The 15181-nt window shown below is 36.8% G+C and overlaps 1 non-coding gene across 1 annotated transcript; it reads right to left on the bottom strand.

Annotated features, from left to right (window-relative positions):
- Positions 1-13037: 13037 nt before the first annotated feature.
- Positions 13038-13144, bottom strand: LOC131149957 (small nucleolar RNA R71). The gene has a single exon (XR_009135347.1). It is a non-coding gene; the product is annotated as a small nucleolar RNA R71 (small nucleolar RNA).
- Positions 13145-15181: the final 2037 nt, after the last annotated feature.

The following is a 15181-nucleotide window of genomic DNA, read 5'->3' as shown; positions in this document are numbered from 1 at the left end:
AACAAGTTGATGTATTATCTCTCTGAGGGCAAAGAAACTCTATAATGAAAGACTTCGAGCATTAGAACCAATCATTGGTAAAGTTCTCGACTTACCTTTCATGAATGAGCATTTTGCAATATTGGTCACTTATTAACTCATATTGGTTGGGAACAAAATCTATTTTATCAGCTTGAAAAAGTATTCCCTCATTTAGTTCATCTCTTTTATGCAAATCTTAACAAAAAGGATAATGAATGTTCAACCCAAATCCTTCATAGACCTTTTCGATTCAACACCCAACATATTTGATATAAATCGAGGTACTTTTGAGTGTCCAAATGTAGGGAATAATTGGATTTCAGAACAAAACTTTACTCCCCAACAATTTTTACCACTTGTGATATAGGAGCCTTTAGGAAATTTAAGTCATCTATTGAAATTTGTGTGATCCAAAGAGGGGGGTGAATTGGGTTTTAAAAACATTTTCGGCTAATTTAACCATTTCATCAATTCACCACAGTTCATATCTCATTCAACATAATGACGTGAATGTAAATAATAAAACTATGAGTGCGGACATACACGTGTAGCGTATCTCATTTAAATGAATGTGTGCATGTAAATAATTATAACTGTAAATAGACATACATACACATATGAAAATTACAATGCGGAAAGTAAATGAGACAGGCAGAGAGGAACACACGATATTTGTTATCGACGTTCGACCAAACCAGCCTACGTTCCCACCTTAGGCATACCCCCCCCCCAAAGATTACACTATCCCTGCTCACTTAAACGGGTGGAGTAGAAGCCGTTTACATCCTCTCCTTACGGCGTAAGAAAAAAACCCTAGTTCAATTTCGGACTGCACCGAATCGGTCTCACTTACGGGGCTAAGACTCCTCAATTCAATTTTCGAGCTGAACCGAACCGGTCTCACTTACAAGGCTGAGACTCTCCAGTTTAATTCCAAGCTGAACCCAACCGATACAATAAAAACATTTTTGTACATGATAAAATGTTTCTAAATACAAGCAGAGATGTACAACGTTTAAGCTCTAAATACATGCACTCTAATATGATATGAGTTAAGCTCAGTAGAGCAAAAGGTGTTTATCTAAATAATTTTGCACAAATAAAATATATATAAAAAATGAGTATTATTGTTCTCCTATAAATATTTTTACAAATAAAGAATATTTGGAAAATCTACGAATTTAAGCTCAAGAAATTATTTGTGCAATAAAAGATTTTTTCCAAAAATGTTTATTGAGAAAGATAACCGGAAGAAATGTTAAGGCTACTCTCAAACATGATTTTAATAAGTGAAGATTCAAATGAGAGTAAGTGTATTTGAATGTAAAATAAATGCCCAAAATAAATATGCTCTTTTCAAAATAAATATTGAAATAAATAAACAGAAAGTGATTAGAAGAGATTTGACAAAAACATGCCCCAAAGAAATGATTTCATTAATAAAAATTCATTTGGGAGAACTTTGATTAACAAAGGGTTTAGAGAGAATTTGGAGTTAATCAAAGTTGCTAATTTAGAGTAATGAAGGGATATTAATAGATTTTCTAAAAATTATGACCGTTGGGGCACGCTTGATATTTTGAAAAATTTTAATTAAAAGTTAATCACGTTTTAAAGCTTTTAAAAAATTCCAACTTGAGAGTTTCGATTGACCATATTTGAGGTTCGGTCAACCATATCACTAAGTTCGGTCGACCGTGGCTTTTTTGAACTGAGGTTTTGGTCGATTATATTAAGGCGATTTTGAACCCTTCGAGGTTCGGTCGACCAGGGCAGGTTCAATTGACCACATTTTGATGTTCGGTCAACTAAATCAAATTTCAACTAAGAGTTTGGTCGACCAAAGCATTGGGAATTACTCATATGCCAAGTCGGTCGACCGTGCGGTGCAAAGTCATTTTAAAAGTGGTCGACCAAATAGTCAACTATTGACCTTAGAAGGTTCAATCGACCGAAAGTCTATATAGGTTCAGGTTTGGTCGACTGAGCATATTAAAATTGTGCATTTAAGTCCATATTTTTATTCAAAGTCACCCTTGTTCACATAATTATAACTTCTAAATTATAAGGGACCTTTCATGCGATATTTTGGGACCTAAAGTCAATCTATGGTCTTTGAGAGTTAACCCCAAAAATCCGAAGTCTGATCCCTAAGGTCATTCTACGGTCCTGTGACTCCCTATGATCAATCTATGGTCTTGTCTGAACAAATAATCATATCATGTAGATGCATGCATTATTACATACCAAATAATAAAGATAAATCCAATTACAATAAGAAATAAATGTCTTCTTCGTCTTTTTGCTCTTCAGACTTCATGGAATGCGCTTGATCGTATAGGCTTTAAGTCCTACAAGCTTCCATCGTCGTTTCCTTATGTATGTGTTAAATTAATGGGAAGTTCACATGCTAAATACACACATAAGAAACATATGCTTTGTCAGCACTCCTAACTCTCGAAGCTAAGATCATCCACTTATTCATCACGTACAATATTCTTCCCAGAGGTAGATCACGAGACCAACTTTCATATCCTGATTGCTTCGTAATGTGGTGTTTGTGTACGACAAATGTTTTGATTTACCATCTTTTATTATTCAATGGATGTTTGCCAAGGAAAGCTCCAAAAGAGTCATTCTTCCCTATGGAGGGATGTTAAATCGGATTTTTGAGGCTTTTAACTTTAATCGCTCTTCTTCCTTTTTCATTGACTTGACTCCCAATTATAAGAGTATCAACAAGTAGTAATTAAGAGAAATCCCTAAGTCATCTCCACAGGGAACGGTGTATGTTTATCCCAAATTTTACTATTACCCAAAATAAAGGAAATTAAAACCTAAAACTAGCTAACATGTTATGCACAATGGAATGGGGTTTTCAAACATGATCCGAAGATGATTCGTTTTTGCTTTTGTGTGAGATGGTAAGTGATCTAATCAAAAGACTAAATGAAATTAAAAACGCAGCATGCTTTATAACCCAAGTAAAACATAAAACCTAATTACGTAACAAGTTTAAAAATTCACGCGTCGATGTCCGTGTCACCAACACTATTTTTGTCCCTAAATTATAAGAAATCGAGGACATGTGTTGAATGAACAGTGATTATCCTTACTTCGAGGGGCTAAATCATATTCAACAACATTATCTAATCCACTATTGCTAAAAATAAATGGCCAAAATTGGTGTTCATACTCTAACGGATAATCAATCAAACACCTTGTGCGCAACCTTGTTACTTAACCAAATCCTAGTCTCATTGTGTTTTAAAACATCCCATAATACACAAATTAAATTTAAAAAACTATGCCAAACTAACACAACCAATATAATTCATTCAATGACTCATTCAAACAATCAAATAAAAAATAACAAAATTAAACGAACAAAATAACCAAACCTTTAAACATTCAAATAATGAACCAAAAATGAGTACTTCATTAATCTAATAAAAACCATTCAACAATAAAATAAACTTAACCCAACAATAACTTAAATAAAACAACTTCAATCCAATAATAAATTCAAACAAGATAGTAAAATAACATTAAAGTAAAGAAATAAATAAGCAAAAGAGATGGGAGAGAGAGAGAGAGAGAGAGAGAGAGAGAGAGAGAGAGAGAGGCCAAAATTCCTTGTTGCCCTACAGATATAGCAGCTTTTAAGCTACGTGTCCTCTGCTTTTCCACTCCACCCCACCCCGTCCCCCCCCCCCCCCCCCTCCCAAAAAAAAAAAGCTCAAACCCTATTCTCCTCTATTTATCAAACTAAAATACCATAGTGCATGGCTACCCTAGCCATATTTTCAATGCTGCCCCAAGCCTCCTTTAATTCAATCTACTCCTAGCCGTTTTTCATCTCACTACAGTGCATGGCTGCATAGCCCTCCTACCCCGAAGCTCCTATTTTACTTGCTGTTGTTCTCTATTTATTTTCCCCTTTAAAAAAACCTAATTGAGTCCAATTTGCATGCATGTGTTTTTTCTAAATTGGGCTCAGCCCTGGCATAGCCGAATGGCCCATGAATTTCCCCAAAAAATTGCTGCCCTAAGCTACTTATATCCCTGCATGGCTGCCCTCTTTGTGGCCTCTTCAATATGGCCAAACCACCCACTGTTCAAGGCTGCTTTTCTTTTTTTTTTTCTTTTTTTTTTATCCTTCAAAAGGTACCTATGCATTGCCTATGCAAATGCATGGGCCTCACGACTACCTTTCTTCTATTTGTCTTTATGTTTCTCCTTTAATTCCCGAAAATTGTCCCGCAATAATAAAACATGAATGTTCGTAAATTTACAGCAAGTATAGGATAATTATCTTAATATTATCAATTAAGTTCAATGCTGAAATACTGGACATAATTAGGCATTTAAGTGAAATTGCAATCCCAAATTAATGCTTTTAAACACCTAATTATGCAATTTTAATGCATAATCATTCATTCCTCGTTTACCTGTTGATGTCTTCACTTCCACAATGGTAAAATTAATGGGATATCAGTTGACTAATGATGCCACCTAGGTTCCTAAGTTTCCCCCACCCAGGCAAATGAATGTTGATGAGCTTATGGCAAAAGAATAGGAGTACGCTTACATGGAGGATCCTCATCATGTGGAGCCAAATGTCCCTGAAGAAACCACCGTTATTCTTCTTGATCTCCTTACCTCCATGACAAACCTCTTCCATGGAGCGTTCAATGAATTTCGTTAGGAAATTGACTTTAAAATCAGCACTCTTCGTGAGGACATTGATTCACTTAATGAAAACTTACGAGCCAAGTTCCAGTTTCTCAACGTATGCTTGACAGGTTTGAAGGTGCTTCCTTTTCCAAAGGGAAAGCGTCTAAGGAAAAAAGCCAAAGTGATGAGGATGAGGAAGATGACGAAGACAGCTCATCTGGAGAAGGCGCTGATTAGATTGTGGGTTAGCTGATGTTGAGGGGGAGAGTTTGCTGTCTACATTTTTTGCTTTTGAAAACATTTTGTCGTTTAATGTATATATAGTTTCCTTTTCGAAAACATTATGTGAATGGCAGTATTGATTCGGAATATGATATTGGCATAATCATTGCCAGTTGTTGCATGCTGATTGGTTATTACTTTGTTGAATATTGAATGATGGTTGGAGAGTGTCATGCAGGTTACTGCACACTGGTTAGATTGTGAAATGAAGCTATTGCATGCTGGTTGGTTAATATGTACGCTATTGCGTGAATTTTGTTATGATGGTTGTTGCATGCTAGTTGAGTTTTGTTATGCAGGATGTTGTATGGTGGATGAATAAATGAACTCCATCCTTGATGGATGCTGGTTGTTGCATGCTGGTTGAGTTTACTACATGGTGGTTGAGTTTACTGCATGATAGTTGAATTTTGTTATGATGGTTGCTGCATACTGGTCGAGTTTTTGTTATGTATGATGTTGTATAATGGATGAATAAATGAACTTCATCCTTGATGGAAATTGGATAAATGTGTGTATAAATTCTTTGCGGAAGAATATACAGGGGAAAAAAAATTTTAATTGAATTTCTTATGGATTTATATGTATCATATTTGTTTTGAGTGTTAAGTTTCTTCTAAAAACATAAAGATCATATATGGAGTTTATAGATTCATGAATAGATATGGCTTGTTCTTAAGGATTCATGAACACTTTACATGGCTTGGTATTAAGTTTTGTGTTCTATAGGGTTAACTCTACTGGTTGGATCATAAGAATGACTTGATCAATACTAAGCATAATTGTTTTATAGCACATGCATCCAAAATGAATTCATTACATCCTAGCTTGATTGACACTTATCTTAGAACTATATACTTTTTAATATCCAACTGATATAGTTACTAGAGCCTTTTGATGATGTCAAAAGGGGTAGATTTTTTAGCAAAATTTTAAATTCCATTTTATTATATGCTCACCCAACTTTTGGTTTACATTTCCATTTAATTAAGAAGTTACTATGGCGTGTATTGGACTAAGAGCGTTATAACTTGATTAGCTCACAGTGATCATAAGTGACTATATGATACTCATGTAAAGAGTTTTCAAGAATAGCCATATACTTGCATTATATAGCACACAATATCTAAAAATGGGTTAACCACTCCTACACTTGTTTGAAAATCTTTGTAGAATCATATTCAAAGCTAAATGCAATCTAAGCTGAGCTCAAAAGATTATAACTTAAAAAAATTTTAGTCTTCATATGAATATGCCTAAATTAAGATATACTGTTTATTTTTATATATTTATGCATATTGTGAGGGGGAGCCTTGTCAAGGCTACCTCATTTTGCTCCTGTGTTTGTCATCATCAAAAAGGAAGAGATTGTTGGCTTTTTAAGCTTTATCCCATTTTGATAATGACAAACCAAGGCATCTAAATTATGCTTTAAGTGTGTTTACAAGAATGACAGACAAAGTGTAAGCACAATGACTAATGCAAAGTTGAAACCTTGAAGCATGAATGATGATTTTACTTGGCTAGAATCATGGAGCCTTTAAAGATCATGTTTGAAGACTTGAAGAAATTTTTCTATGTATATTGCATTTAGGAACTATGTGAGTACATTTCCCATGAAAGTGATATGAAACTAATAGGAGACCATAGTTGGACCCTAGGCACTCATTTTTTTATGAAAAATCATTTTACTAAAGTGCAAAAATCATTTTAAAGGGTTAAAAACATTTTAAACATGAAAAACCAAAATAATTAATGTTCCATGCAATTCGGGTGAATGAAGCAGAAACTCGGTTGACTGAAAAATTGCAAAAAATTGCATTTGGGAAATTGCTAGGAACTTGGGCGAGCAAACAAGCAATTCAGGTGATCGAATCCTAACTCAGTCGACCGAATCTATCGGCACAGTGCTACAACAGCTATAAAACGGTCAGATTTTCTAAATAAAGTAACAATAAACTCATTCAATGACTAGAAAATGGCTAGAACTCAAACTTGCCTATATGTACAAGGCTTCTAGAATTGTTCTAGTGTTTATTGACCATTAATTCATATGGATATTTTTGCTTACATCATTTTCAAGTTCTCTCACTCTCATTTTTCCCAAATCGTAGAGAGCACATTGTTCCACCATTGAGCTTTATTCTAGTTCATCTAGGAGTGTATTAGATTTTTATTTCTATTGTACTCATCAACTCTATTGAAGAGCACTCATTGTACATCATTTAATCCTTATTTTACAACAACAGTTCGGGTGTGAATCATTTCAAGGAAAGGGTATCTTGCTTGAGGTATTGAAAAGGTATATCCACCTATTTAAGGAGGGATTGTAAAGGTGTCTCTACCAATTGAAGGAGAGAGGTCGCTCCACCTATTGAAGGAGAGGCTAGTGAAATCCTCAAGTGGTTTTTCTTGAGGCAAGGACATAGGCAGGAATCGCCAAACCTTGTAAAAATCCGATTTTTCTCTCTCTTCCCTAAACTCTTTAACTTTCGCACATTTACATATATATATATATATATATATATATATATATATGTTGAGATTATCAATTGCATTTACTTACTTAGAACAAAAGCATAAACTAAGTTGAAAGTTGTTTGAATATTTGCTTAAATTTTTAAAAAACCCAACCCCCCTCCTCCCCCCCCCCCGCGGCTCTTGGGATTGCATCATTTCTAACACCTTGCACCACTCCCCTAACTTCCTCTTATGTGTTTTTTGATACAGATTGGACCTGCTCAATGGTTGTACAGTTACTGGATCACACTGCATTATCACATCAAACCTTCTATATTAATAATTTTGTATGTGTAAACATAACATTTCTAATGTAATATTATGCTAGTTTTATATAAATTATCCCTTGATGATACATGAATAACTTGGTCCTACCATAATGCATCCATATAATTTTCTTTAGTTCTTACCATTTTTTTGACATATTTCGTATAAAATAGATTTAATGAGCTCATGTTCCACATCAATTCTAATGCATAGCACTCAAAATATAATATCAATGACAAAAAGTAGTACTAATTTAAACGCATCACCAGGTAGTGAGAATCAAGAAAATGTTAACACACCTGCTCCCAATCTTCATATGAAATCTTATCAAATGGCGGTCATTCAACCTCATCTCCCATCTCCTTAAAATGTTTGTGTATGTTATGTCGATAGCTTTTAAACCAAGCACATAAGTACCTGTTCACGGCTTTTTTAACGTAGGGGTCAGTGAAAATTTCAATGTCAAAAGGAATCCTACATATGAAATACATATAGAACGTTAAACATTCAATAAGTATAGTATATTAAAATTAATACAACTTATTTGAAAGCTTGCCAATATGCACTTGTACAAAACCAAAATATGCTCCTCAGTCACCTATGGCAAAGTGTAGATGTAACTAGAGAAATTTTTTGGCATATAATGCCAACCTCACGTACCCAAGCTTGACACCAATCATCCATTGGTGTCGTGTAGCCTACCGGGATCTCAATTCGACTACACCATCTCGTCATCTACAAATACTTTCGGAGCATGGTGTTTTTCATTGCACCATGTCCTAACTAATGAGTCCCAAAATGCATGATTTTAGACCCTCATTTACCTTATCTTATCTTCATTTATTTTGTTTGTAACCCTTTGTTATCATATTTCAGAGCTACGCAAGGTTTGTTCGTGTTTTAGGGAAAATAGGTTAAAAACCACAAAGTAAGGCATTACGAGAAGACAAGGGAATATTTGGGACACTCAAAGCTAAAGTTAGATGTTTAGCCAAGTCCCTAGAGCTTCAGTGCATTCAAGAAAGAAAGATCGTGTTCGACCATGTGGAGAGACTAGCTACCAATAGGGGTGACCAATGCAACAGATGCAGCCTCCAAGGTTCAAGCCTGAAATAGAACAACTGCAAGGTTCGTCCAAGTCCTCGACACAGTGACCCTCTAGGGACACTAGGTCCAAAGGCTAAAGCTTACTAAAGATAGAAATACCGAGAGCCTCGACCAAAGAGACCATTACGGGCGATGGAGTTGAGTTCCTAAGATCTCCTAAAGCTCCAAATCCTACAAGTCTCGACCATCTACTTGACCAACAAGACCCAATTGTGCGACTATTGAATTCAAGTCCTTGCTTTCTCATGAGCTCCAATCGGGGCACAACCAAGGAAGAACATGGATGCGACCTGGTCGAAACTGATGATCTGCGTAGCAAGATACTTGCAGAAGTTGCCATTTTGGAATTCCAAACCTTGTAAACCCTAATGGGTATATATAGTAGCTTCGACAGTGAGCTTAGGGATACTCTTTGGCCTCTTTTAGGCTAGTGACAGACTTAAGACGTCATTGAGAGCCATTGTAGATTAGTTAAAGTAGATTTCAATAGGCGATGCTTTTGTGCTTTTTGCGTAGATTAGATGATTATTCAATTGTACCACCAGTCGTTAGTGATAGATGATTTGAATACAAAGGATTGATCTTTTTACATACTTTTTATTTGCTACTTTCATCTTTACATACTTTCACTTAATCGCTTTCCTTTACTGCTTTCCTTTATAGCTTGATTTTGATGAATAACTGGTAGATAGGATAGCACTTCTACAGCTTTAGTCAGGTACACGTGTTAGGCTACATTGTCCCACTGAGGTTCTTGTGATCGTTGTGATAGAGTATACTCCGGTTCCCGACCGTGCTCCGGATGGTTGGTGCACCTTTGCTACCCTATGCCATCGAATGGCTCCTTAGACTGTTTAGCCAAGTTCCGACTAGTTTAATGCGGTAAACTCACTGAACTTAGATTACACACATGACATCCTTGGTCCAATTCATGAATTGCAGAAGTAGAGTTAAGTTAGATTTACATGCTTTCATTTACTTGCTTTCTAGTAGTTTATAGAACACACATTGAAAAATACCATCTTTTTACTTTTCTTTTACACAAAGCTACAATAAATTTATTTGGAAGTGGTTTGATAATTGCGCTTTAAGTCCTTAAGGATCGACACCCAACTTTCCCACTTTTTATTGAACTTGGGATTGTTAGGTAGTATAAATATTATTTTTGGTAGTTAATGACCCAAACCTTGGCAACCCTACCAAATTTTGGCATCGTTGTCGACAAACTTATCTACGATTATAAGCCAACTTCCATTTTAGAGTATTGTTGCTTTTTTTTTTATTTGCTGTTTTTTTTTCTTGTTTGTTGAATCGTAAGTCTTACATCTGTGTGCTTCAAATGTGTATGTTTGGTTTGCGTTCTTTAGAGTTACAGATAGTTCCCCTAGACCCTGATATTGAGAGATCTTGTAGGCCCTCTAGGAAACCTACCTCTAATGCTAAGTTAGCTGAGTCATTTGAACTTAAACTCATGGTTGAATGACCACCAGATCTTGCTAACCAAATCTCGGAACCCCATGCTCCCTGCTTGTAGAGACCCAAAGAATTATAGAAATTAAGAAAATAAAAGAAAGGAGAGAAAATAATTTTTCAAAAGGGGTTTCAGCAGGGTCTCGTCGACGAGTGTAGAGTGCTCGTTGACGAACAAGCTTCTTGGGCTAATCGACGTGGACTCATGTCATTGTCGACGAGAACTTACCGAGAGGGGGTTTGACGGAGCTTGAAGTTCATCAACAAGGGTTACTAGTTCGTCGACGAACTCCCTTCACAGACTCGTCGACGGGGTGACGTGTCTCGTCAACGAATCTATATTTTATAAATATACCAACTTTGGGATTTCAGCGAAATTTCATCTCTCTCTCTCTCTCTCTCTCTCTCTCTCTCTCTCTCTCTCTGTATCTCCCTCCCACCCTCCCTCCCTCTCTCTCTCTCTCTCTACGTTTTGTCTCCCCCTCCTCTCTTCATTTTCGGCTTCAATTCTCACCAGTTCGACGAGTGAAAGCCGCCACGCTACTTCTTGGAAGATTCTCTTCAAGTCTGCTGAAATAGTTCGTTGGTTAGGCCAACTTGGGCACCATCCTAAAATCTGGATAAGTTGGGTATTTTGGTGTTTTTGGACTAAGGAAAATGCTTTAGATGGTATAATATTGAAGTTCTTTTGGGAAAAATGTAATTTTAGGGTATTGTGTTGGGGAACACACAGGTGTAGGTTTGGTTTAAATTGTGGCTTCTCAGTAAGTCAGGTAAGAGGATAAATTAAGTCAGCCTTTTTTCATGAAATTATTTATTATTATATAACATTTATTTTCAAGAAAATATGTATGATATAAAACTATGTTTGAGAATACTACTATTGGACAGGGAAATGATTTTAACACATTTTGTAAGAAAATATGAATTCAGAACAAATTATGAGTTTATGAGGTTACTTACACTTGTGTGGCATGAGTATAATATTTCCATGAAAATTATGTTATTTTAAAATTTTATGATTTCTCTAAGATAAGCAAGTTATAGCAGTTTTTAGGAAAACCCTAAAAACAGTACAGGAACTATGTTTTTTTTTAAGATTATGTTAAATAGTGCAAGAATGTATGTTTATCACGTTATGAATTATGCTAGTGTAAATGCCGTGATTTTTACGTTATGAAATATGTCGGCATAAATGTCGTGATTTTTACGTTATGAATTATGCCAGCGTAAATGCCATTATTATTTACGTTATGAATTATGCCGACGTTGACGCCGTGATTATGTATGATACGTAATAAATCATGAAATATTTTATGTCAAATATTACTCTGAATTATGAAACGGCTATGTTTTAATATAGAATGTATTATATGTTATTAGAACCCGGATAGCTTAGTTCAGTTTTATGAAGCACGGTACCGTAGCTATATGTTCACAATTATGTTTATGTTAGTACTACCACACATCTTATGTAGAGTGTAGGAGATGGCAGTCGATGTGACTTTATGGGAGTGTTGTAGTTCCCCTGGTAGTCTGGCACAGGTGGAACATGTCCATCGTACTTACACACCTATGTTTGACTTAACATGGTTGGCCAATCATTGCTAAGTCCCGCCTTCGGGTCGCACAACCCATGTGGGGGATAAGATATGACGACAGCTAACTAACTATCTATTCTGGGTAATAATTCAAGTATGCTATGGTTATACAAGATGATTTTCCAAGTACAGAAATTTAGTATGTTAAGTTATATTATGATAAATCATGTTTATTCAGATACGATACAACTATTTATACCAGTTATGAATTACGTACTGTTTATATGTATATTACAAACAATACTCATGTTGTCACACACTGATATTAGTTTATCTCCCTTATTGAGAAGTGTCTCACCCCAGCCATACAAACATTTCAGGGAATCCAAGTAGAAGGGAAAATAAAGCTCCGCAGCAGTAGGAGTTGATCGAACTATCCTGTCAGAAGGGTAAGTAAGTGAGATAGGGTCAGATGAGTTTTTGTGATTATGACGTTAAGATACTTTCTTTTGGGGTTTTTTGTGGATGACTGTATATATATATATGACAGATTCAGTAGAACTCTGGTATGGTTTCAGGTGTTTTATGGCATGTATGTAATTTTATATTTTCCACTACTTAGGTATCAAAGTTGTATAATAGATATATCCTTGGTACCTATGGGTCTAGATTGATTATGACTATGATAGCTTAGCAAGATTATTATGTATGTTATTATGTGAAAAACGAAGAAAATATATGAAAAAATAGGCAAGTCGATACACTACCTACCTGAGGTGGGAGAGGAACCTCTTCGGCCTCTAAGGGACTACTTTGTGCCTAATGCACACACTTCGCCATCTTGCATCCGATTCCCAGATGTCCAGGTGTCTCAATTAGAGATTAAGACTTCTATCATCTCGATGCTTTCCACTTTCTATTGGAACTCTACTGAAAATTCTTATCAGCATCTGGATGAATTCTTGGAAATCTGTTCCACCATCCATATAACTAATTTTAGTGATGATGCTCTCCGTGTTAGGCTTTTTCCGTTCTTTCAGAAGGATAAGGTCAAAAATTGGCTAACGTTTTTAGAACCAAACTCAGTAGCCAACTGGGCCACCATGTAGCACGAGTTCCTGAAAAAGTACTTCCTAATTAGGAAGACAAACCAGCTTTGGAGAACCATCACGAGTTTCTCACAGATGGATAAGGAACTCTTTTTTGAGACCTAGGAGCATTTTAAGGACCTCTTACGTAAATGTCCACATCATCAAGTCCCAAGGTGGCAATTAGTGCAAACTTTTTACGAAGGGTTAGATGAGAGAGATAGGTCAATGGTTGATGCATCATGTGGAGGTACGTTCCTCACAAAGCACAAGAATGAAGCATAGGTTCTCTTTGAGAATCTAGTTGAGAATTCTCAGCAACACACTGCTGCTGTTTGTAGACCCCCCAACCCATCCACCTCCAAACCTAGGGGAGTTTACAAATTGACCGCAAGCCATGACCTTGCGCCCACTCTACACACTATATCTCAAAAGCTCAATCAGTTCCTGTCCTTAAGACTGCAACAGCAGCCAAAGGCTTGTGCAGAAGTATGTGCGATCTACTCATACCCTTCCCATTTGAGTTACAATTGCCCCTATGTGCCACCCCAACCTGAGCTTGTGCAGGAGGAAGTTAAGGCCACCCACAATTGGTACAACATGCCATCAATTGACTTGTATTCCAACACATACAATCTTGGGTGGAAATAGCATCCTAACCCCTCCTGGAGGCCACAAGCCCCTGGATTTCAAAGCCAAAGACCTCAAACATCCAATAATGCTCCACCCTCATACCTATATTAGAACTCTCTGAATCCTCTCATGCCTACCCTTCGCCCACCTTCCTATCAACAATCGCCTCCTTCTCAGCCAACATATGATTTTTTTCAAGAGATGGTGTTGAAAACCCTTAAGAACATTGAGGCTGATCACCAAGTTGATCAGCAACTCCTCCACTCTCACTCGCATTCCATTGCTAAGCTGGAGGTCACCATGGGGCAACTAGCAACCTCCTTGAGCAAGAGATACGAAAGCAAGTTGCCAAGTCAGCCTTCAATGAACCCTAAGAGTCAATATGGGGTAAAGAGAGAACCTACAACTGGATCTTCATCATTTAATGAGCAAGCCTGGGCTATCACCATTCTTCGGAGTAGTAAGGAGGTTAAAAATAGGGTTGGGGAGAAAATTGAACAAGAGAATGGTAGAGAGAAAATAAGGAAATAAACTAAAGATGAACCAAGTAATCCTCTTTCTCCTAGCCCAATAGCTGATACCGAGACACCTACCCTCTCGAGAAGTGGAGCAATCCCCCATTACATCCCTAAAGCACCTTACTAAGTAGCACTTCTTGCACCCTCCAAAAATAAAAAGGAGATCACCACTAAATCCATCATAGACACATTCCATCAAGTTAAGTTCAATATCCCTCTCTTAGATGTCATAAAACAGGTGCAAGCATATGCCAAATTCCTCAAGGACCTACGCATGCAAAAGCGAAGATCAAGGGTGCATATGAACAAGCAAGTTAGGTTTACCGAGCATGCAAGCTCAATTCTCTTAGGTTATCTCTCTCCAAAGCTGAAAGACCATGGTGCTCCAACTATTTCATGTAAATTTGAAATTACACAATTGATAGGGCTCTTTTGGACTTAGAAGCAAGTGTGAACCTTCTGTCATACTCGATTTTCAAGAAATTTAATTTAGAAGAGCTACAGTCCACCTCGGTAACGCTAAGTTTTGCTTATTGATCAGTGAAAAGACCCTAAGGTGTAATATAGGACGTCTTGGTAAAGGTTGAAGAGTTTTACTATACTGTTGACTTCATAATCTTGGATATGGAACCCTCCGACCCAACCAAGGACCAGATCCCTGTCCTATTAGCACAACCCTTCTTGGCCATGGCTAGTGCCTACATTCAATGTAGGTCAAGGATTATGGATGTGTCCTTTGGTAATATGCAGCTCCGGCTGAATGTATTCCACGCATCTCAGCATCCACCTAAAGATGTCCAAGCTATTGACGTCAATATGATCGATGAATGTTTTGAGGACATGGTCTCCTCAATTTTATAGAGAAACCCTTTAGGGGAGATTCTTCAGCCCAAGAGCAACCCCCTTTTCGATCTGGATGACCCATGTGAGCAGATTCTCTCAATTCGTGATACAGTCTCCAGTTTGAAGGGAAACATTTAGGTAAGTAAGAAATGGTTCATTGAAGGAGTGGGGGAAGACATACTTGTTATTGACCCAAGATAAGTTCGATATGTGC

The sequence above is a fragment of the Malania oleifera genome, chromosome 2, assembly GCF_029873635.1.
Source record: "Malania oleifera isolate guangnan ecotype guangnan chromosome 2, ASM2987363v1, whole genome shotgun sequence".
Lineage (NCBI taxonomy): Eukaryota > Viridiplantae > Streptophyta > Magnoliopsida > Santalales > Ximeniaceae > Malania > Malania oleifera.
This window is presented reverse-complemented; position numbering and strand designations above follow the sequence as displayed.